Here is a 24,146-nt window from a genome sequence, read left to right as displayed (position 1 = left end):
AAGGTTTAATGATTCTTTTGGTTTATGGTGTTCTTCAATCAGGTTAGTTCTTTATGTTTTTAGTTATTAGTTCCATTGCCCACACCAGGGGATGGAAGTATAGATTAAGGTTTTTATTTATTACAATTGGATATCATGCTAGTTTAGGGTTTTATTTATTGCAATTGAATATTTGCTAGTAACATGCTTTTATTTATTGCAATTGAATATAATGCTATAATAGACTTTTATTTATTCTAATTGAATATTATATTATTATTCTCTACTTTTCTTCTAATTGTGTAGTGTTTTAGAGTAAGGGAAGTATTCCTTGTGTTTGCCTTAGATGGTGATTCATTGAATAGCTGCCCAAGCTCACATAAAAGGAAAGAAGATACTAGTAACATGAACATAGGAACAACCTTAAGTAGAGTTAATTGTTTAACGATGTTTCACCCAAAAAGGCATCGGCACTGGCTCGATTGCCCGATTGTAGTCTACTTGGAGAACAACATGAAGCAAAAAGTCATTGAATCAAAAGCATTGGTAGATTTGAATCTCTTGAATCTATCTCTCTCATATTCTCTCCCTATTTCCAATTCTTAGCTTTAGTATAAGTTTAGTTAGTTTAGTTTAGTTTAGCATTAGAATCTAAAATCTCTACAATTATAGTTTTTAATCCCTCAAACCCCCTTTCCAGTCTTGTCCTTCATATAAACATACACTTAAAAGTGGAACGATACCACTACACCATAATAGGATATTTGCAACACAGACCTTTTTTTCTTTGCAACGGTTATTTACCGTTATCAAGTTGCCAACGCTATATAAGCGTTTGCAATGTTACAAAGCGTTAGTTTATTTAGGTGAATTTAAGGAATTAATTGCCAACGCTTAGAAATCGTCTGAGAAGTGTTGCAAATTAAAAATATAAAACCTAACTTTACTTTCTTTCCCCTCTCTCTCCGCCGCTACTCTCTCCATTCTCCTCCCTCCCTCTCTCGGCCCACACACACTCTCACTGGAAGAACCCTAACTCTATACTTAATTTTTCTCTCTCTCTCTCTCTCTCTCTCTCTCTTTCTTTCTCTCTTTCCTCAATTCCCCTTTTCTCACTCTTCAATTCAATTCAACCATCTATTCTTGACAAACTCAAGACTTCAAAAAGAAAATCTAATCTTTTCTTTCTCAGATGCAGAAAGAGTGATTTTTGTGGGGTTTAAGGATTAATATGGTTATATTTATTGAGTTTTAAAGGGTTAAGTTGAGAGTGATTAAAGGCTGGCGGGTTTTAATGGTTTATGAGTGATGGCGGATCTGCCTGACACCCGATCCTGAGTTTAACAAGTGAAGAAGAAGAAGAAGAAGAAGTTTACTACTTTGAGAGTGAAGAAGAAGATTGTGAAGAAGAATGCTAAGTGTGCTTAGAGTACATCTTCCGTCCGACATTCCAATTGTAGGATGTGAGCTAACTCCTTATGTACTTTTACAATGCCCTGATACTTCTATTACTACTGATGATGTTCTGAATCTTCCCTATTGATGGTTTTGCTTGAGGTATAGGTGGTAAGTTTCCCACTTTTTTTCTTCTTTTTATTTTTATGCTCTATTAGTTTTCACCCTATAATGTCGAAAAAGTGAAAATTAGGCACACATATATGGACGTGTAAAGAGACTAATAGGAGATACTCTCATATTATTTTCCATATGATGTTATTGGCTTGTGTATGTTAGTAAGTAATATTGTTTGGGGGTAAAGCCTATTGTTTGGAGGCATCTATACTTAAAATAATAGTCACATTTTACATGGTAGAGTGGCCTATAGCCTCGACAGAGCTTAATTTAGTTTTTTTACTTTTTGTTCATAACTAAGGGAAATAATAAGTACTGACCTGTTTATTGGACATGCTAGTAAGACAACTGTTTGTGATGATGGAAATGGGCAGTGTCCTCGATCCACTTCAATTCTCTCTAACAATGTTTCAAGCAATGCATAGTCATGCTATGTTGTTATTGAGATTGCAAAAGTCATTCATGTGATGTAGTTACATTTTTGTTTTCTTTTTGTAGGTATCGCATCCAAAGTGATCGAAAAGTTGCAATTTGCAGTGTGCATCCTTTTGAACAAGCAACCTTGCAGTGCCTTGGTTGTGTCAAAGCAAAGATACATGTTGCGAAAAGTTACCATTGCTCTCCTAGGTGCTTTTCAGATGCCTGGCAGCATCATCGTACCTTACATGAAAGGGCAACTAGTGCTGTAAATGAAAATGACATTGAAGAGGAAGAGCTTTTTGGACGCTTTAATACTTCTAGATCTGGAGCTAGCAATGTGAGCCTGTCCAGTTCTACTCCAAGTATAGGGCACAATACTAGTTTAAGTAATGGATCTACTCCTTCATATCCAAAGTTTTATTCTGCGAAAAGAGGTGGTGAAAATTGGTTTGAGGTCGGATGATTGAAGACCTATACACCAACAGCTAATGATATTGGGCATGTTCTCAAGTTTGAGTGTGTGTCATTTGATGCAGAAAAGAAATTGCATGTTGGTCATGCTAACACAATATTGACTTCCCAAGTAATTCCACCCCCAACCCCTAGTCCGAGGCACTTGGTTCCAGTGAATGGTGTTGATGTGATGGGCAATTTAGATTTGGGCGGTCATACCTTCGGGAACCTTTTATTGTGCTCTCATACAATATTCTCGGATGTGTATGCTTCAAATGATTTATACAGTTATTGCCCTTCTTGGGCCTACCGTGAGACAAAACTTATTATGGAGATTGTTGGATATCGTCTGCGGACATCCTTTGCCTTCAAGAGGTACTCTACCTTTTATTGTCCATTATGAAAAATCATTTGATTCAAGTGTTTGGTGGAGTCTCGCACCATGTGTTCTTCTCTGCGTTACTTTCCTTGGTGTGCGTAACCTATTAATTCTTGTGAATAATCCATTAATTTGCAGGATAACGCCGCTCTAATAGCAGTTTTAGAAGCAAAGTTCAAGAAACCACGGCATAACACCCGAAAAAAAGACAACTTCTCTGTGTGGTTAGTATATAACTTAGGAACTTAACTTTATATTCTTCCTTTTTCTGGTTTAACATGCTACTTAGTCCAGCTTTATACTCTTTGATTTGGTAGGAATTGTGTTTTTTTGTGTTTTTTTCCCCGCATACATAATGGAACTTGGGATCTGTTGAGGGAGACCTTTCATCTCACTCTCGCCGCCCCCATTTTTCTAAGGAGTAGCTTGTGCTTTACCCCCAAGCATAATTCACATGTTACACCACAGTTCGAGTTTGTAATAATGTGCTTTGCATATTGTATCCATCTTTGTAGTTCTTCATAGTGATACCTGAGGAAAAAAATTCTTGAAAGGGTTAAACTTGTCTTTGACATCTCCTAAAACAAGCTTTGCTCTGTTTTGAGGCTTAATTTGATTGCTCCATATAGATGATTAAATCTGGTGCTAAACATATATTTTTAAGTTTTTATTTATTGTATTATATCCCATGTGTATGTTCTGTTCCTTCTTGTGAAGACGTGAAATGGAAAAACAGTGTAGATACCACTTGAAGTTAGGGCAAGAACTGTTCTTTCACACTATTACATTGTGAGCATGTTAACTACCACCATTATTATGTATACATCATTTGAACCCATTTGCCAAAAAGAAACAAAAACATATCAAGATTATATTGTTTTCTTAGGAGCTCAAGTTTGTAAAACAAGGAGTCACTTCTTCAAATCATATGTTATTTTTTAAGCCTTACCACTTGTGAGGTTTTATTATTGGTAATTCATTTTGAAGAAATTGCTGAGGTATTTAAAAATCAACAAAGATCCTCAAATATCACTTAATGCTATGATGTAGGTTACGTTCAACATCCTCCAAAATTTATATCTTTGCCATGGCGTATTTGTAGTGGTTCTCGCAAAAAATGAGCGGTTTTGACGCGTTTCCAAAGATATTTTTATGCAGGTTGGTCGAAATCGACTTTTCCCGTTATCAAGATCCCGATAGAATTCTGAACATTCATGTCTAATTGAACTTTTGAGATCTGATTTAATCTTTGTTAATTTAGGTTCAAGAACCTGCTAGTGGAAGCATTTTTGTCCAAATGCCGGATGTTTGGATGAATTTAGCACATGTTTATTTTGCTCAGGGACAATTTACCTTAGCTGTCAAAATGGCAAGTCAACCTTATGATTCCTTCTTTTCATTTATTATGTATATTTTATTCATCATTTATTGCTATTTGGCATACACTTATTATTTGCTTTTTGCCTTTTACAGTATCAAAATTATTTGCGGAAATTTTACCATAACACCGACACTCAAGTACTTCTTTATCTTGCTCGTACACATTATGAGGCTGAGCAATGGCAAGATTGTAAGAAGACGTTGCTTAGAGCCATCCATTTGGCACCTTCAAATTATACGCTCCGGTTCAATGCAGGTGTTGCATTGCAAAAGTTCTCGGCATTTACACTACATAAGACAAAGAGGACTGCCGGATGAGGTCGGTGACCCAATTTCTTTCTTCTCCCATTTGTAAGTGCACGAGAGCTCATTGTGTGTGCATTCCTTCTAGTTGGAGCCCTATTCGAACCTCGACCTGAATTCAATTATTTTTTTTTTTTTTTTTTTTTTTTCTATATCATCAATTGAAGTAAATGTTGGTAGTGTCATGAACACGTTATTCCTTCTTGAGAGGATCCAAGATCGATTAGGGATGCTCTTGTCCGAGGATATCATATGCCCTATCCGGTTGCGCATTTATGTTCTTTGTTACTTTTACGTAAAGGGTCTAGCGTGTCTTTTTATTAGGCAACTTAGTTTATGATCAAACTTCGGTGCTTGACAAATTCTGCTGAAAGCTTCTTGTTCCCAAATTGCTTGCTCCAATTGTTACGGCTTGACATGACCGTCGAGAAAGATCAATATTGTCATTCAATTTTTTTTCCAACCCGATTGTAGTTATTTCAGTTGGCTGTGATAGCAAGTGAGATAGTGGTGAGAACACTTAAATCGATGACTAGCTTTTCCAAATGTGCATCTTAGTTAAGTTTCCTAGAAAGAGTAAGACCAGGATGTCTCTGTTGTGATTATTTAAAATGAAATGATTCTATGGACCATATCTACTGCTCTGTGTCTTAATGTGCCTGTAAATCTTTTGGGATGACAAAACCTGCTTTGAGACGAGGAGATTCAGTCTATCTTGTGGGTTTAAGTAGAAGTCTGCAGGCTATATCTAGAAAATCCCTGTGCTTTGCTTTGAACATTGGTTCTGCTGACTACCCACGTTATAGAGCAACAAACATGGAAGTTATTGAACTTGATACAGGTACTTATATTTCCATGTCTTGGATTTATCTAGGTGGCTGATTTACTACGGTAGTTACACTTTATGTTTTTCTTTTCTATGATTAGTTTCAAATTGTTCTTATTTTCTTTTGTTCCAGTTTCGTAGTACATTCTCTCGGTGTGCTAACTGATGATGATGGAAGGGTTCAAGCAATTTGGGGAAGCTTTTCGACCCAGGTTTGTTTAGTGCTACTTCTTTCTCTATGATACTTATTGGTTGGAAGAGCTAACATACCCGATTATAGCTAAAATACGGTGGTAGTACATCGAGGATCATCAATTTGTCGAGGGGCTTCCAAGTATTTGCAATTAGCGAAGTACTTCGACAAGATAATTTCTGGTGGTAAGGGACCTGGACTGCTGATAAATGGAATAAAAAGCCAATGCCTCTTGTTAGAATATTGGTAGTTGAATTATATCCGACCTTTGCTTTCAAAGGCCGGGAGTTTTGGATGGCGATGATTGGGTTCAAGTATGTTTTCATCTTCTAACTGTTTCCTTTTCCTTTAGAAATTCATACATATTTCGCAACGTTTTTCACCTTTAGTATCGTTTACCAAAAACGCTGATTTATTGGTTCGTATTTGGGAGAAAAAGTACATGGAAGCCAATATGCTCATAGTTCAGGCAGCTAGAACAAATTCAGGTTCTGCGATAAATCAGTGTTTTTGGACTAAAACTATATTATTTATTTTGTCTACTCTTTACCTCCAAATTGTTAGATACCATTTTGAACTTGTCTCCTGATATGAGTTTTTGTAGTTTGTAGCTTCTCATTAGAACTGTGGTTTAGTACTTTGTATGTAGTGGTGAATTCTAGTGGATAAAGTTTTTGGAACTAGTTAAGCTGGTATTGTACTGAAAGACTTCGTGGTGGGGATAGAGTTAATTAACCATATAAAGTATTGCACCCATGCGAAATCTATTTTTCGTGGATTCTATAGCATATTTTCGTGGATTCTATAGCATATTTTCGTGGAAACTATGTTCTCTTGCTATAATTTACGATATCTCTGGCACCTCATATGGTGCATTGAGAGAAAAGAATAGGAAGTTGGAAAACATAAGTAAACGGTATGGACCACACAGAAAATTTGTGTGTGTGATGTATGCAGCTACATCCTAGTTAGATGCAAAAATTATGTTTTTTGAATTATTTATTGTTGTATTTTTGTGTTGCACTTGAATAGAAATACTTTTACAAGTTACAGTTTTCCCTTGTTTGGATCCTTCATTCCTTTTTTTTTTTTTTTTTTTTTGAAAGTTGAATTGGATTTTAACTAGTTAAGGGATTTTGTGTTTACACTATCTCCAGGCCTGCTTAATTGCTTAGATGGTTGCTAGTTAGCCATGATTACCCTAATTGTTGCAGAAACTATTAGGCACTATCATTTACGGAGTCGCGGGTTTGTAGAGGAGATAGGATGGAACAATGGTCTGTTACTTCCTTACTCGGTTCAAGCAAAGGATTCCAAAACTAATTTTAGTTCCGTTGGACATGAGTTTCTTCGTCGCTTTCAAAGTCCAACAATTTTTCTTAAAGTTGCTTGTGAAGGAGATTGGTTATTACCAATTATTGTTGGTTTGTGAATACCGACCTATGTGAATACCGACCTTGTTGCACCTTTACTCACTTCTTGTCATATTGGTATATTTTTGAAACTTTTTTCTTCTATTATCTTTTATGGCATAATTTATAAAACTAAGTAGGTCTCATAGAGACGAGTAGTTATTCACACAAGAGTGATTCCAGACATATGCTTGTCTTTTGAGTAAAAATAATCGTCTTCTTTCCTTTGCATTGCAAAGAATAAAACCCACGATAAAAAACTAAGGAAAAAATATGCTAAAAATCAAAGTATATATTAATTAATTTGCTGTAATGGGGTATTCAGTATACATTTGAATGATTTTTGTGCATAACTAATTGTTATTGTTTGTTAGTTCAGGAGAGTTTGCAATTGAGAAGCTTATACACTCCTTAAGGGAGGATGACGATGGGGTGAGGTTTCACCACCCCCCATACTATGTTTTCTCTTGTAGTTGTACACTTGTACTTAATATTGAGATGTTGTCCTGATGCAGGAGTGCCCAAGTGAGTTTCAGTTTTTGAAAAATGTACGCTCAATCTCTCTCTCAAATTGACCCCAAACTCAAATACAGCTTCCAAAGGAACTACCAGGTCGATCTCCCCCCTTTTAATACATATAATATTTCAGAATTAAATTATTCCTGAGTGATTTCTTATATGCTCATTCTGTTTTCTGCAGTTTCTACGTGTGTTTACCATTGACACCCTTGTGAAACCTCTTCCGCCCATTATGGCATACAATGTTTCGCGTAATTTGAGCTTCTTCACTTCCATTTTCACCCAATTCTTTGGTAAGTTTAGTTTAAGTTTCCACTTGTAATATTGTGTTCCTTAGGTGAACTACAGTATATGGCAACAAATATGATGTTCCATGGTAGTCGGAGACAAACTTCACAATCATAGTGGATGTAGCTTTGTGCTTACATGGATGGTAGTGTTAAAATAAAGATGGTAGTTAAGAGACAAAGTGGTTGCTTCTATTAAGAAGTAGCAAATGCTAGCTCCTCTAAAGCCCGAGCTTTCAAGAACAAAGCTAATTACTTGAGCTAGGAAGCAAATAGTCCACCGTACTTCCATAGTCCACCCACTATATGCTGACCCAAATTCTATTCACCTATAATTCTATTAGAAACTAGCAACTTAATACTATGTTGATTCATCGTAAAAAACCATTTTACCTAATGCTAAGAAACGTCCTACCTCAATACCCTGAGCAGTAACGGAGTAGAAGCAAGTAACTTGATGTATGATCAACTCTGTCATTATTGTTTGCATGGCATTCTATGCATGTTTTCCACATATTGTAATGTACCGGCCAAATTATTTGGCCGCATTTGCTGGTTGGTGCAGACAGATGTATGTGAAAGCGCATTACTTTAGGCTCTTTCATTTCTATTTTGTATAACGGAATTTCTATTTTGTATAACGGCAGTGAGTTGTTTTGCAGATGAGAAAGGCATTGCAAATGCTCATAAATCTCTTGGTTTAGGACAAGAAGAAAAAGTGCGCAATGTCCGCTGAGGGAATCCTTGTGCGACAAGGAAAAAAGGAAAACTTGTTGAATTCTTAAGTTGAGACTTTTGTTTGTTTATTTGTTTTCTTTAGCATTCGGAGTTCCTGAAACATATGTTCTTTGCTATCACTTGTGTTTAAAAATTGAAACATTGTTACTGTTGTTGTGTGGTCTTTGATAGTTATGTAGGCAATGGTTGTCAGTAGCGGAGAAACAAAATATGAGATTTTTTTTTTTTTTCAGCAGCAACCCATCAGCAACGGTTTATAACCGTTACAAACGATTTTTAAATTATTTTTTTTTAAATTAACTAACAACTTTGCAACGCTTAAGAACCGTTGGTAATTTTTTAACAAATTACTAACACTTAAAAACCGTTGCAAAGGTTTTAAATTTGTGTACAAATAGTTATAAAAAATGTTACAAATCATTATTGCAACGGTTAATAACCGTTGCAAATTTCTGTTTGCAACGCTTATTAACCGTTGCAAAAATTTCCAACACTTTACCCACGCCATATTTGCAACACTTAAAAAGCGTTGCGAAAATTATTAGCAACGGTTTTTTGCCGTTGCAAATAGGCTGTTATGGTGTAGTGTACCCTACTCATCCTTTACTTATTGAGGGATAATTAGGTTTTGATACGCTTCTCTTTTGTTCAACGACCATACCACATCTCACACACAAAAAGAGGCAGTGTCAATGGCGCCGCTGCTGGTTTATGTTGTTTATGTTTAAGGTTTTCTTTCAAGATTAGAACTTTGGATATTGAGGTAATTTTAGTCGCATCATCCAACCTTTTGAGAAAGAGAGAAACTTGAAGAACATCTCGAAGACAAGATCTACCATCCAGGTTAGTCGAATCTTCATTCTTTTTATTGCTTTCTTAGTATAGTTGCATCATAGTTTATTGCTCTCTAGTATAATTGCATTTAGGACCTTTCCAACAATTGAAGTTGTAAGCAAACACAGCGAAATATCAAACTCTAGTGTTTCTTGTCTGAATCTTGACAAACGGACTATCGTCTGTGGGCCGTGGTACTTAAGCAATCCAAGTGATTCACCATAACCCTAGAAGAGACAGCTTTAAACAACGGGCGAGATACTAGCTGCAAAGCCGAACCAAGTTGAAGGAAAGTAGTTTTGCATATTAGTATAATTTAGAATAGTTGCATATTAGTTTAATTGCATTCAAGCATAATAGGATAGTTTTCATCATCTTCGCATAGCAAGAATACTAGACAGGATTGATATAATGGTCGAACGCAATAATGGAGGTGTTTTGGACATCAATAATCCTGAAGCTATCCAACCCATGCAAGCACAACAGAGGAAGAAATTGAGCGATTTCTATTCGCCAATCATTGGAAACCCACCCAGCAGTATTATTTTTCCAGAAACAGAAGCTAACCAGTTTGAGCTTAGAGCATCAGTAATCTCTATGCTTCCAAAGTTCAATGGTTCAGACAATGTTCAGCCTTATGTTCACATGAACAAATTTCTATCGATCCTCGAACTTTCAAGAACCGAAATATCGGGGATGAGAGTATCAAGTTAATTCTTTTTCCACTCTCACTTTCGAAGGTAAAGCATCCGAATGGTTAAGCGCACACATCAATCAATTCAATCAACAACTAGGAGAAGTTAAGAACAAAGTTTATGAACAAGTTCTACCCACCCCCCGGAAGATGCCAGATGCCATGCAGCAAGCTATCAGCAATTTCAAAGGGAAGGTGAGTGAAGAATATCATCAAAGCTGGGAGAAATTCAATAATCTGCTAGTCTCATGTCCACATCATGGTTATGATAAGAGCACACTGGCTCATTTTTTCTTTCGAGGACTTTCTACTATGAACAAGCAGATGATACAGTCAATGCACAAAGGCAAGTTTACTTCAATGGATGGAGAGGAAGCTTACAACTTTCTCGAGAATTTAGTTGAAGAAACACAACAATGGACTACTAGCAACGAGGATGTCGCTAGCATGGAGGGGGAGCCAAAGCAATTTGGTTACCAAGCACATGAACAATCAGATCAAGAACTGAAGTCTACATTGGCTAGCCTGGCCACCAACATTGAAACTCTGAGTAAGAAATTTAATAAGTTCTCTATGAATCCCTCCAAGTTCAACAAGTCTCAAGATAAATTTCTCCCAGTCATGCAAGCTAGCTAATACTGCGAAGTCTGTTCGGACACTTCCAATGCAACTATAGAATGTCCTGGTTACTATCAACATGCATCAGTTAGAAAGTACAATATAAACTCATTTCAGAGGCCCAACCAAGGTGGTAATAACTTTCAAGGTAATTATTGGAGACAGAATGCTGGACCCCTAGGTTCTTAAGATCAAAGTTATATTACACAGACAAGTCAAGTTTCACAGTTGGTCCCTCAACAACAATTATACTCTCAACAAAATTCCAATACAAGTGGAGAGTTAGTGCCTGATCCTAGGAGAAATTATGCCGCCACCTGCCAACCTGGAGAATGCAATTACTTTGCTATCACAGAAAAATCAGAAGTTTGAAAGTGTTCTAGAGCTTCTTGCACGTCTCGGCTCGATCTCCATCTCCGAAATCTCGGGCAAGTAAATGTTCTAGAATGGAGTCTCTAGAGGCTAAGGCCGACAAACTCACCACTGCTTTGTCTGTAAAGACACAAGCCACTCAACCTAGCTTATTGGAACCAATATTGAAGAGTGAAGATGTATGCCACATTGGGACAACTTTTAGTATTTATCACCTCCATGATCATGTTAGCTCAGTTACTACTCTCAAATCAGGATTGAAGATAGACAACAAGGTTGACTTACCTTCTCATGATGGCATTGCTACAGAGCAATCGGGCAAGATTTCAAATGAAGTTCAAAAGGAAGTTGGGGAAATCCTTTCCACTCGCATTTGTCAAGATGACCAAGACAAGATATGCAAGAATGCCAAAGAGAAAGAAGAGCAAACACATGCTGATGTGTTTGTACCGAAGGCACCTTTTCCTATGTTTTTTGCTCAAAGCAAAAAGGACAAGCAATTTTTAGAAATGAAGGAGGCATTTGAGAAAGATAACATCAATATCCCATTTCTCAAAGCGATCAAGCAGTTGCCATCATATGCCAAATTCTTGAAGGATGCATGCAACATAAAGAGAAGTACTCATGTTCCAAAGTGAGCATTTCTAGCTGGACAAACAACATCTATTATCCATCAGCAAGCTCCAGTCAAGCTCAAAGATCTAGGAAGTCCTACAATAACATGCAGGATAGGAGAAAAATTCACGGGTAATGCTCTCTTAGACCTTGGTGCTAGTGTTAATCTCTTGCCATATCATGTGTACCAAGCGTTGGGCCTGGAAAACCTAAAGCCTACACAAGTCAAATTGAAGTTAGCTGACCGCTCTACCAAGATTTCCAGAGGCATAGTTGAGGATGTTCTTGTTCAAGTAGCTGATTTCTACTATCCAGTGGATTTCATTGTAATAGACACCAAGGAGGCCTTTGATAAAATTCCAATTATTCTAGGTCGACCTTTCCTCGCTACCACAAAAGCTTTGATAAATTGTCACAACGGTGAAATGAAGATCAACTTTGGTAAGATGTCCATGGACATAAATATCTTTCACCTGTTGCATAAGGATTGTGATAACACCGAAGGTGGAGAGGTGTACTTCCTTGATAGCATGATACAAGAATCCTTCCCATTCGAAGATACAATTGAGAGTGCTCAATCTACAGAAAACTGTGATGAACCTGAGAACCCCACCACAGAGGCGTTGCTAGCCATGTTCTTAGAATCTATACAGAAAATTCAGGATTTAAGTGAGCATAATGGAAAATTGACAGAGAGAGTATCATATCTTGAGAAGATGAACTCTACATTTCAGGATGAACAACAAACTTCTGCCCAGAAAAATCAATTACTAGAAAATCAGCTTAAAGAAGTTTTGGAAAAACAACAGAATCTAGAAACTGAAATGAGTCTTCTAAAGCAGAAAGTGAACCATATTGATAAGGAGAATTGCACTGTTGAAGCTTCTTCTACACCATCATTGTCCGAACAAGAGAAGTATGTGAACCGGTCTTCATCCCCACCCCGAAAAATGAGTCGGCCCGGACATCCATTATCATCACTGTGGTGGTAAAGGGCACATCAGATACTATTGTCCTGTTAGAAAGAAAGATTTTCATCAACCTTCTACACAGGGGAACCACAAGGCCTATCACACAATCATCAGACCTGAAATAGTTTAAGGTAGAGAAGCAACTTCACCAACAATCTTTCCAGCATATCAAGGAGTATTTTTGATGACCCACAAGGTGAGACCTCCTCGCCCTCCAAACATTCGTCAGATTTGGGTGAGAAAATCTGATCTTCTCACTCCAAATTGATAATGCATGATATAAAGTCTTGAGAATCTGACTTTAAAATACTCACATTACGTCTTAGGGATCTGACGTAAAAAGACCTAAAAAATCGGCATCAATGGTAACATCTTCCCTTTTTCTCATTCATTTCATTTACTTAATTTCTATACATTGAGGACAATGCATATGTTAAGTTGGGGGAGGGTGTACTTGAGAAATAAATTTCGAAAATTAGTTTTCACAAATAAAAATATTTTTGTTTCTATATCAGCAGCATGAGAAAAATGAATTTTAATGATGAGTCTGGGATATATATTCTATACTGCTTAGTGTTGAGTTTGATAGATAGTTGATATTATTGATTTCATTACCGCTTAGACTATTTATTATGCTCGGACATAGTTCTTGTTGATAGAATTCTTTATCAAGGCACCACCATAGTACTTGGTCGGTTTTTGTGTACTTTTGCTAAAAGAGATTTAAACCCCTAGTAAACCGAAGTAGAGTTTTTAGACTTAGCACAATGAGACTTGAGCTTTATACCCATTTTTTGGAGAGTTCTTATGAGAAAAATCCGAGTCTTAGTGACTCAACATTTTTCAGTTCTTTATGTTGTTATAATATAGTCTCATTATTTTGTTGATTTGGTTAATCACGGTGACATCAAGCTGGGAGATAGCCATTAGGTCTTGTAGTCTATTCAAATAGAGTCATCATCTTGATAAGTCAAGTAGTAAACCCATTCAGCCTTTATCCCACCTAGTAGGACCATCATGTTAAACCCTTTTGCGCCTTATAATAAGCCATTTTCTTTCATAAAACCCTCTACCCTTTACCCAACTCCAGACAAGGAGTATAGCCAAAATCTTTATCAGTCATACTCATATGTTTCTGAGAATACGAGGGGCACAAGGAGGAAGAAAGAGCACAAAAGGAAGATTACAAGAAAATATCAGAGAGATACAATGAAGACCATCATTCTGTTCAAAGTGAAAGAAGCTAGTGGAAAACAAGTATATCCAGTATTAATCAAGGATATTGAACAGAATGGATGGAAAAGCTAAGACAAAAGAAGAATTTTCTCTGCAATATAAAATTTAAAGAAATCTTCCAAAGAAAGAAGCAAAACCCTTAGTGTTTTTCAGAAACAACCTTAGAATCATTTTTACCTTTCCTTCATAAACCAATACCAAAGCCAAGTTACAACCTATGGCTTATCACTACAGTATGGTACGAAGTCTAGAATAGGTGAGAGGATGCTAAAGTGAAGGACCCGACACTTCATATGTGATTGACATTCTTTCCATGAGACTACTTTTATTCAGAAGTTTGTTTTTCAAAGTAGTATATGGGATGTTCATATGCATTATTCTTTTCCCCACATACATGAGGTAAAATAGTAGACCATCTTCTGAGAGATTCTTTTCTGAGAGTATGACCGGTGAGGATTGAAAGTCGAGATTATCTACCTATGGTAAACTAGGGATTCCGTTTCTTGGATAGGAGAGTATAGGAGATTGACTAAGTACACACATAAGCCTTGATTGAGAATTTTGTCAATTTTTACTATCTCCCATCATAATCTATGAGTCTTTGCAGCAATGTAGTTAGCAATGGATACCGTCTGTTGGAGTAAGCACTAAGTGGGTAAGGAATTTCTCTCTCTAAAAAATACTATCATTCTTGAACATGCTATTGATTGATTTTGTGGGTATATCACCTGAAAACCCTCACGAGACTATAACTTCGTCCCTTTTTGGGAACTTAAAGGTTTAAAGCCTTGTTGCATATGGTAAATGCAATCGCGATGCCTCTAAAATGAGTTAGGATTTTATTTTTGTTATTAGGATGTGATTTTGATCACTTATCTATTTTTTATCTTATTTGCTAAGAGACTAGCAAATGGCTAGTTGGGAGTTGTGATAAGTGCTCAAAAAGTGCTATTTAACCCTCGATTATGCCTCTTGTTTAGCCATCTTAGTGGACTAATAATGTTTATAAGTTGTGTTTTAAGATTCTACAGGTGAAAAAGAGAGTTTTGTAGAATATTAGAGAAAAAGGGGTAAAATGGAGCAATTCAGAGCATTAAGAATCATATGGGAAGCCCGTGGACAATCATAGAGAAAGCCAAGGAATTGGAGCTATTAAAGATGCGACTTGGACCTATTTTAAGCCTATTTGGAAGCCCAAGGCCAAAGGATTCATTGCTTGGACCAAAGCCCGCAAAAGAGGATAGAAGAATAAAGCAGAAGAGAGAAAATAGGCTTATGCGTCTGGGACGCATGGATCGAGTGTCCAGACGCATTGATCAAGTCTGGGATGTATAGATCGAGCATCCAGACGCATTTATTAAGTCTGGGACGCATAAATAATGTGTCCAGATGCATGAATTGATACTGTAGCCAATTCCTTCTCAGTTTTGAAGACGAAGTCAGACTCTGGAAGAAGTCTATTTGTATTAGGAAACAAATGACGGTTTGGAATGCTTCTAGAGCTTATTGTAACCCCTATAAATAGAGGACCTAAGTGCCTTATGTAATTTGCCAATTCACTTATATTCTTGTCTCCAGAACTTGAGGCAGAGATAGATTAATAATAAAATATCGGTTTTAACTAGCTGAGTCTTAATAAATTAGTCTTTCTAGTCTTATGTTCTTCGACTCTTCTTCTTCTCGTTCTTCGTGTTCTTCCTTCTATATGGAAGGCTAATCTTCTCCTTTAAAGGAGGAGATGAAGCCGGTGCTTAAGGTTTAATGATTCTTCTGGTTTATGGTGTTCTTCAATCAGGTTAGTTCTTTATGTTTTTAGTTATTAGTTCCATTGCCCACACTAGGGGATGGAAGTATAGATTAAGGTTTTTATTTATTACAATTGAATATCATGCTAGTTTAGGGTTTTATTTATTGCAATTGAATATTTGCTAGTAACATGCTTTTATTTATTGCAATTGAATATAATGCTAGAATAGACTTTTATTTATTGTAATTGATTATTATACTATTATTCTCTACTTTTCTTCTAATTGTGTAGTGTTTTAGAGTAAGGGAAGTATTTCTTGTGTTTGCCTTAGATGGTGATTCATTGAATAGCTACCCAAGCTCACATAAAAGGAAAGAAGATACTAGTAACATGAACATAGGAACAACCTTAAGTAAAGTTAATTGTTTAACGATGTTTCACCCAAAAAGGCATCGGCACTTGCTCGATTGCCCGATTGTAGTCTACTTGGAGAACAACATGAAGCAAAAAGTCATTGAATCAAAAGCATTGGTGGATTTGAATCTCTTGAATCTATCTCTCTCATATTCTCTCCCTATTTCCAATTCTTAGCTTTAGTATAAGTTTAGTTAGTTTAGTTTAGTTTAGCATTAGAATCTAAAATCTCTACAATTATAGTTTTTAATCCTTCAAACCCCCTTTCCAGTCCTGTCCTTCATATAAACATATACTTAAAAGTGGAACGATACCCTACTCATCCTTTACTTATTGAGGGATAATTATGTTTTGATACGCTTCTCTTTTGTTTAACGACCATACCACATCTCACACACAAAAAGAGGCTGGTCATGTTAGCATAGGATTATCTGACTAATTCATATCCTGCTAACGAGTTGTTGAAAGCTCTAATAGACTCAAAATGTGAGGAACTTAGTGTCCAGGCAATCAATGCGATTTTGGATTCATCACCTGTCATGGATGATAGCAAGTTCAAAGCAAAGTTTGAATTGCCTACGACTAATGGACCATCTAAATAGCTTAAGAAGGAGCCCCCTAAGCTAGAATTGAAGCCTTTGTTGTCTACACTCAAGTATGTTTTCTTGGGAGATTTGGGAACCTACCCAATAGTCATTGCAATAGATTTGACTGAGGAGCAGAAATCCAGGTTAGTAACACTTTTAAAGGAATATAAGATATATATAGCTTGTACAATTGATGATATCAAGGGGATCAACCCTATGATAGTTCAACATAGAATTTATTTGGAAGAGGATTCTAAGCCTTCTAAGCAACCACAGAGGAGGCGTAATCCAAATATGAAGGAAGTAGTTCGAGAAGAGGTCGTCAAACTCCTTGATGCCGACATTATCTTCCTTATTTCTTATAGTCAATGGGTTAGTCCAGTTCAAGTTGTGCCGAAAAAGTCTGGAACCACAGTGATCGAGAATGAGAACAATGAGTTGATTCCAACCAGGATTCAGACTGGATGGAGAGTTTGCATCGATTATAGGAAGATGAATAAGGTATCGAGGAAAGATCATTTTCCATTGCCTTTCATTGATTAGATGTTAGAAAGATTAGTTGGACAAGCTTAGTACTACTTTCTTGATAGTTACTCAGGATATTTTTAGATCCATATTCAGCCTGAGGACCAAGAGAATACCACATTCGCATGTCTATTCAGAACATTCACCTACCATCGTATGCCTTTTGGTCTATGCAATGCACCGGCCACTTTTCAGCGATGCATGATGAGTATTTTTAACGACATGGTGGAGAAATACATGGAAGTTTTTATGGACAATTTTTCAGTTTTTGGATCATCTTTTGAGGATTGCCTGTACCATCTCTCCTTAGTCCTTAAATGTTGTTGCGATACCAACTTAGTTCTGAACTGGGAAAAGTGTCACTTACTAGTAAAGGAAGGGATAGTGCTGCGTCACCAAGTTTCAAAGGAAGGAATTCTAGTAGATCGAGCGAAGATTGGTATTATAAAGGATCTACCCAAGCCGAGAACTATCAAAGATATACGTGCCTTCCTAGGTCACGTGGGATTCTACTGTCGATTTATCAAGGATTTCAGCAGAATTGCAAGACCACTGCCACATCTGTTAGGGAAAGATGTTGTCTTTGATTTTGATGCCTCATGTGTCAAAGCTTTTATGAAGTTGAAGGAAGCACTCACTTCAGCACCAATCATTTGTGCACCCGATTGGAGCAAGCTATTTGAGATCATATGTGATGCATCTGACTATGTTGTTGGAGCAGTTCTAGGACAAAGAGATAAGAAAGTGTCGTATGCAATCTATTATGCTAGTAAGACTTTAAATGGAGCTTAGATTAATTATTCTACCACTGAGAAAGAGCTCTTAGCCGTTGTCTATTCTCTTGACAAATTCTGTCAATATCTGATAGGTTCAAAGGTGATTGCCTATACTGACCATGCTACCTTGCGTCATTTAGTCGCTAAGCAGGATGCCAAGCCAAGATTGATCCGATGGATACTACTTTTACAAGAATTTTATTTGGAGATACGTGATAAGAAAGGATCACAGAATGTCATTGTTGATCACATTTCTAGATTTCTAGTGGAGAATATAGAAGATAATTTACAAATCTGTGAGGCTTTTCCTGATGAACAGTTGTTCAGTATATTAGAAGTACCATGGTACGGCCACATGGAAAATTATCTTGTGACCGACAAGGTACCATTGCATTGGAGCAAGCAAGAAAAAGATTTATTCTACACAAAGGCTAGATATTATTTTTGGGATGATCCATACTTATTCCAGAAGTGTTCGGATCAGATTATTCGAAGATGCATCCCAGAATCGGAATAGGAATCAATTCTATCATTCTGTCACGGTCAGCCTTGCGGAGGACACTTTGGCCCGCAACATACTGCAGGCAAGGTATTACAAGCTGGATTCTATTGGCCTACTCTTTTTAAAGATGCAAATATTTATTGCAAAGCATGTCCGAGATGCCAATTTTTGGGTAAGACCTCGAAGAGGTTCGAGTGGCCTCAACAACTGATATTTATCTAAAAAATCTTTGATGTATGGGGTATAGATTTCATGGCACCACTTCTGCCTTCTTTTGGTTACACCTACATTCTACTGGCTGTGCACTATGTTTCAAAGTGGATTGAAGCAGTTCCTACAAAGACCACAGATCATAAAGTCGTCATGGACATTCTGAAAAAGAGCATTCTACCAAGATTTGGAGCACCGAGAGCCATCATCAGTGATAACGGTTCTCACTTCTGTAACCGTATATTTGGGAATCTTATGGCAAAGTATGGAGTAATTCACAAGCTAGCTTTACCATATCATCCTCAGACTAATGGTCAAGCAGAAGTTTCAAATAGGGAAATCAATAGTATTATGAAGAAGACAGTTAATCCTTCTAGGAAAGACTGGTCTCTTAGACTTCAAGATGCACTATGAGCATACAGAACAACATTCAAAACACCCATAGGGATGTCACCCTATCGCTTGGTATATGGAAAGGCGGGTCATCTACCTGTTAAGTTATAACATAAAGCCTATTGGGCAGTGAAAGAGATGAATTTCAGCCTAGATCAAGGAGGAGAAAGGAGGAAGCTTCATATTAGTGAATTAGAGGAATTGAGAAGTGATGCTTATGATAAGTCAAGGATTTACGAGAATAAGACTAAAGCATTACATGACAGAAGAATTTTGAAGAGAGAATTTGAACCTGGACAAGAGGTTCTGGCCTACAACTCTCATCTAGAAATTTTCCCTGGAAAGTTGAGATCTAGATGGACAGGACCGTTTGTAGTAAGACATGTCACACCTTTTGGAGCTATTGAAGTAGAAGACATAAAGAGAAACACTCGTTTCAAAGTCAACGCTCATCGACTGAATCCTTTTTTGGAGTTACCTACTGGAGACGTGGAGGCCATTTTTCTCAAGGATCCGGTTTATCAGACCACTGTTGAAGCAGAAAGTTGGGGTAAGTTACCTACACACCTTAAAGATTATATTCTATGTCTTGTTGAACCTGTTACTCTATCTAGTTTAAGTTTTTTGCATGAGGAAGCCAAGCGTCGTAAGCTTGACTCCTTGGGATCTCATTAGTATAAGTGCCACCGATAGCCTGGCCCTCAGATTTTCATAACTTTATCCTTTACTGAGAGGAGTTGCAAGCGCCGGAGTCAAAGTCTCATAACTCTAGTATACCAAGTATAAAATGTCTACTGGAAGTAAGCATGTTGTCGAGAGATCAATTTTGAAATGGAACCCTAAGTGTTCACCACCTGTTAGTTTGTGGGATTTACTCCCTGTTGACCTTCAAAAGAAGATTATTTCTATCGCTCGTGTAAGGTTCGGTAAAAGTTCATTTGCGTGTAAGAGGAGAGTGTGTAAGCTAGGTTGGTGTAAGAATTACCATTCTGAAAATTGTCATGGGTTACATCAATTAAGAGAAAATTGATCGTACAAGGTATACTTTTGTCAATCACCTACTGAGAGAGATCGGAAGAATCCCTACAAAGTGAAACCTAGTGGGTGGGAATACTAGTCTTGACGATCTGACTATAAATGACACAAAAGTCTTGAGAATTTGACTTTAAAAGACTCACATTACGTCTTGGGGATTTGACATAAAAGATCTCTAGAAAAATTAAAAATATATATTTATATATATATTGATACATGATTATGAAGACTAATGCTGATTTTGAGGATTAATTTTGATTTGAACTAATTGTATTTGATTTTCTCTATTTTGTAAGCTTAACCTTTATATGACAGAGAAAGATCAAAATATTGATATTCGGCATCAATGGTAATATCCTACCTTTTTCTCATCCATTTCATTTACTTATTTATACATTGAGGTCAATGCATGCACAAGTAAGGGGAGGGTGTACTTGAGAAATGAATTTCAAAAATTAGTTGAGGGTGTACTTGAGAAATTAATTTCAAAAATTATTTTTCAAAAACAAAAATATTTTTGTTTCTATATCAGTAGCATGAGAAAAATGAATTTTAATGATGAGTCTGGTATATAGATTCTATACTGCTCAGTGTTGAGTTTGATAGATAGTTGATATTATTGATTTCATTACCGCTTAGACTATTTATTAAATAGTTCTTGTTGATAGAATTCTTTATCAAGGCACCACCATAGTACTTTTGCTAGAAGAGAGATTTAAACCCCTAGTAAACTGGAAGTAGATTTTTTAGACTAAGCCCGTGAGATTTGAGCTTTATACCCATTCTTTGGAGAGTTCTTATATAAAATCTGAGTCTTAGTGATTCAACATCTTTCAGTTCTTTATTTCGTTGTAATATAGTCTCATTATTCGTTGATTTGGTTAATCACAAAGTGACATCAACTGGGGAGATAACCATTATGTCTTGTAGTCTATTCAAAATAGGGTATCATACTGATAAGTCAAGTAGTGAACCCATTCAGCCTTTACCCCACCTAGTAGGACCATAATGTTAAACCCTTTGGAGCCTTACAATAAGCCATTTTCTTTCATAAAACCCTTTACCATTTACCCAACTCCAGACAAAGAGTATAACTAAAATCTTTATCAGCCATACCTATATGTTTCTGAGAATACGAAGGGCACAAGGAGGAAGAAAGAGCACAAAAGGAAGATTACAAGGAAATATCAGAAAGATACAATGAAGACCATCATTCTATTTTAAGTGAAAGAAGCTAGTGGAAAACAAGTATTTCCAGTACTAATCAAGGATATACCACTGAGTTTAAAAAAAAATAAAAAAAAAAAAAAAAAAAAAAAAACAGGACCACTTCTCCCCGACCCTTGTAGCACCTCATGCTGCACCAACACCCACCACTCTCTCCCCGACCCTTGCAGCACCTACACCACCACCCATCGCCACCACCACCGTTGGACGAGCACTGCCGCCACCACCATCAGTCAACTTACAAAACAGATTTACAAAAAAAAAAAAAAGTAACACCACTTGTGCTGCATCCCCACCATCCACCACCCACTGCCACCACCATCATCATCATACCAAAAACCTGACCTCACAGCAATAGTGCCACCACCACCTTTGCTTCACCAATAGATTTCCTTTTCCAGCCACCAGTTTGACACTACCACCAGTTTGAATTGCCGACCACCGCTGCCACCATCTTCCAGCCACCTTCTCCATAATTTTGCCGATGTTACCACCACTGCTACCACCAATTGACACATAACCTTCCACCCACCGTTTTCCACCATTCTCAGACCAGTTAACTCTAACCTGCACCACTAGTTCAAACCGCCTCCTAATCCCACCCCTTCCATTACCAGCTGCCTTCCAAACACCCACCCACCTTCCAAACAAAAAAGAAAAACAACCCCTTAATTCACCAACACCGAAAAAAAAATATATGTTGTTTGTTTAATTGATTAGCTAGGTTTGGTTGGTTGTTGGTTTTGATGGAGTTGGGTTTGCTTCGATGCTAGGTTTGTTGTTTGGGTTTGATTTATAGTAGTGCTCTTATTTGTTGTTGTTTAGAATTGGTGTCGTCTGTTTTTTGGGTTTGTTCGAGCATAAGGTGTCATCATCATGCTCTCTCAGAAGAAGCATGTGCATTGCCTTTTTCGTGAGTTTGACAAATGCAAAGATAGGGCCAATGGGGGTGGCGGCTTTGCAGTTTCATATATCGAAACTCACATTAAGAAGTATCACTTGAGTGGCTAGGGAAATATAGATAGCCTGTGGGATAAGAATAAGGAGGACATAAGTTTATATTTATCCCTTCTTGACTTTTTGAAAATGGTGAACAAATGGATATGTGGCCACTGTCTCAGCATGCATACATTAACCATACCATGTCGTCATTCAGGAGGCATCACAAAACCATTAGAAATGATTGATAATAGAGATTTGGGATGCCTTATTGTCGGTATACCAAAACCACTGCCTATCCCTATGACTATGCAACCTGCACTCTAATCACAAGGAGACGCTAGTGCTATCCTAAGGCTTCTGGGTGTTATTCTTTCTCTCGATGAGACGTTACTTGATAGGGCATTCTGTATACCCTTCCGCACTGTGAAAAGTATACCACGTGCATGTCGTTAGGCTTTTTTTGGTGCATTGAAGTCTGCTCCCTGGAATATTATGGCTGATCTTAGTTCAGTTATGTCATGGGTTAGTCTTCTCCTTCTCCCGTGCTGCACTCTACAGGTTTTTCAACCACAGAATCATCAGGAACGCCGATCTGGTACTAAGAAAAACCTTTAGCATAAATAGATTCTCCATGCTTTGACGATATAGAACGAGCCTGGTGGACTATTTTGCCTCTTAGAGTCTTTAGTAGAGCCTCTTTCAATCCAGCCACCCAAGCGATCTGTTTCTACTCCGAATGTGTGTCGATGCTTATAAAAAAAGTTGATGATAGGCATTTTACTGCAGCTGTAAAAGTGTTGTCATCATCAGGGGTTGCCCCTAACTCTGCAGAGACTATTCAAGCATTAGAGGAGAAACACCCAATGCGACAACCACCTATGAGACTAACTGTTCCTTTTGCTGAGCCCCCTTTATTGGTAGAGAGAGACACCATTTTGTCTCCGAGCTCAGCACTTGTTGGATGCCATGAGTGTTGCTGCAGCAGCTATATCGTCTGATTTGCTAGATGCATTGACCTCTATGGTGAATCTTTGGTTACAGGGACAATGTACACAGTTGTTAGCATAATTCATAGCGAGTACTCCACTTCTTAAGCCGGATAATAGTATTCGTCCTATAGCTATGGGCATGGTTTGGTGTCGTTTCGTATCCAAGATTACAATGAGAGGAGTTTCCAGAGATTTAGTTGGGTACATAAAGGATTTCCAGTATGGGGTGGGTGTTTCTGGTAGAGCAGAGGCAATTTTGCACGCTGTCAACCGTATAGTGTATGCTAACAACGACAATAGCTCTCTTTCTATGCTACTGGTAGATTTTTAGAATGCTTTTAACATGGTTGATCGGACCATCATATTGAAAGAGGTTCGTATATGATGCCCAACTATTGCCATTTGGGTTGAGTACTTGTATTGTTAACCTGCGAGGTTATACGTGGGGGATGGCTACATATGGTCTGCTACAAAGGTCCAGCAAGGCGCCCTTTGGGTCCCCTTCTATTTGCACTGGTGTTGCATCATCTGATTCTATGGATCTAGTCCAGTTGCCAGTTATTGCTACAGGAGTGGTACCTAGATGATGGGACTCTGATCGGGGATACAGAACGGGTGGCGACAGCTTTCGGTATGATTCAGGAAGAAGGACCTTCTTACGGGTTAGTTCTTAATGTGGCTAAAACTGAGATATTTTGGCCAAGTCGCTCTACTCCCGGTCTCTTTCCTTTAGATTTGTCCCATCCTCAGCAGGGGGTCAGGTTGCTTGGACGTGCAGGTAGCACTGATGCATTTTTTGTCATGGGTCTTGCTCACAAGCGTATTGGCAAGGCTATGACTTTGATTGACCATTTAGCTATATTGGAAGATCCACAATGTGAGTTAGTGTTTTTATGAGCTTGTGTTGGGCTCTTTAAGTTGGTCTTCGCGATTCGTACTTGTCCACCGTCCCTTTTTAGAGAGGTAGCTCAGACTTTTGATCGGCATCTCTGCAGTGT

The 24,146-nt window shown here is 37.5% G+C and overlaps 2 long non-coding RNA genes and 1 pseudogene across 6 annotated transcripts; all 3 read left to right on the top strand.

The window, feature by feature from the left end:
- Positions 1-1,070: 1,070 nt before the first annotated feature.
- On the top strand, positions 1,071-3,328 carry LOC147524463 (carbon catabolite repressor protein 4 homolog 2-like; annotated as a pseudogene). The gene is made up of 4 exons (XR_015202948.1): positions 1,071-1,545; positions 2,050-2,799; positions 2,942-3,027; positions 3,319-3,328. The product of XR_015202948.1 is annotated as a carbon catabolite repressor protein 4 homolog 2-like (transcript).
- A 608-nt stretch (positions 3,329-3,936) lies between these two features.
- On the top strand, positions 3,937-4,488 carry LOC147524462 (uncharacterized). Its single transcript, XR_015196970.1, has 3 exons — positions 3,937-3,961; positions 4,065-4,172; positions 4,277-4,488. It is a non-coding gene; the product is annotated as an uncharacterized LOC147524462 (long non-coding RNA).
- Positions 4,489-5,802: 1,314 nt separating this feature from the next.
- Positions 5,803-8,615, top strand: LOC147524461 (uncharacterized). Of its 4 annotated transcripts, none has more exons than XR_015196969.1 (5): positions 5,803-5,819; positions 7,297-7,349; positions 7,433-7,529; positions 7,618-7,729; positions 8,386-8,615. It is a non-coding gene; the product is annotated as an uncharacterized LOC147524461 (long non-coding RNA). The 4 variants fall into 4 exon arrangements; XR_015196968.1 differs by having other exon boundaries at positions 7,292-7,349; XR_015196965.1 differs by lacking the exon at positions 5,803-5,819 and adding an exon at positions 6,569-6,929.
- The last annotated feature ends 15,531 nt before the right edge of the window (positions 8,616-24,146 follow it).

The sequence above is a fragment of the Coptis chinensis genome, chromosome 1 (genome assembly GCF_015680905.1).
Source record: "Coptis chinensis isolate HL-2020 chromosome 1, ASM1568090v1, whole genome shotgun sequence".
Classification (NCBI taxonomy): Eukaryota; Viridiplantae; Streptophyta; class Magnoliopsida; order Ranunculales; family Ranunculaceae; genus Coptis; species Coptis chinensis.
This window is presented reverse-complemented; position numbering and strand designations above follow the sequence as displayed.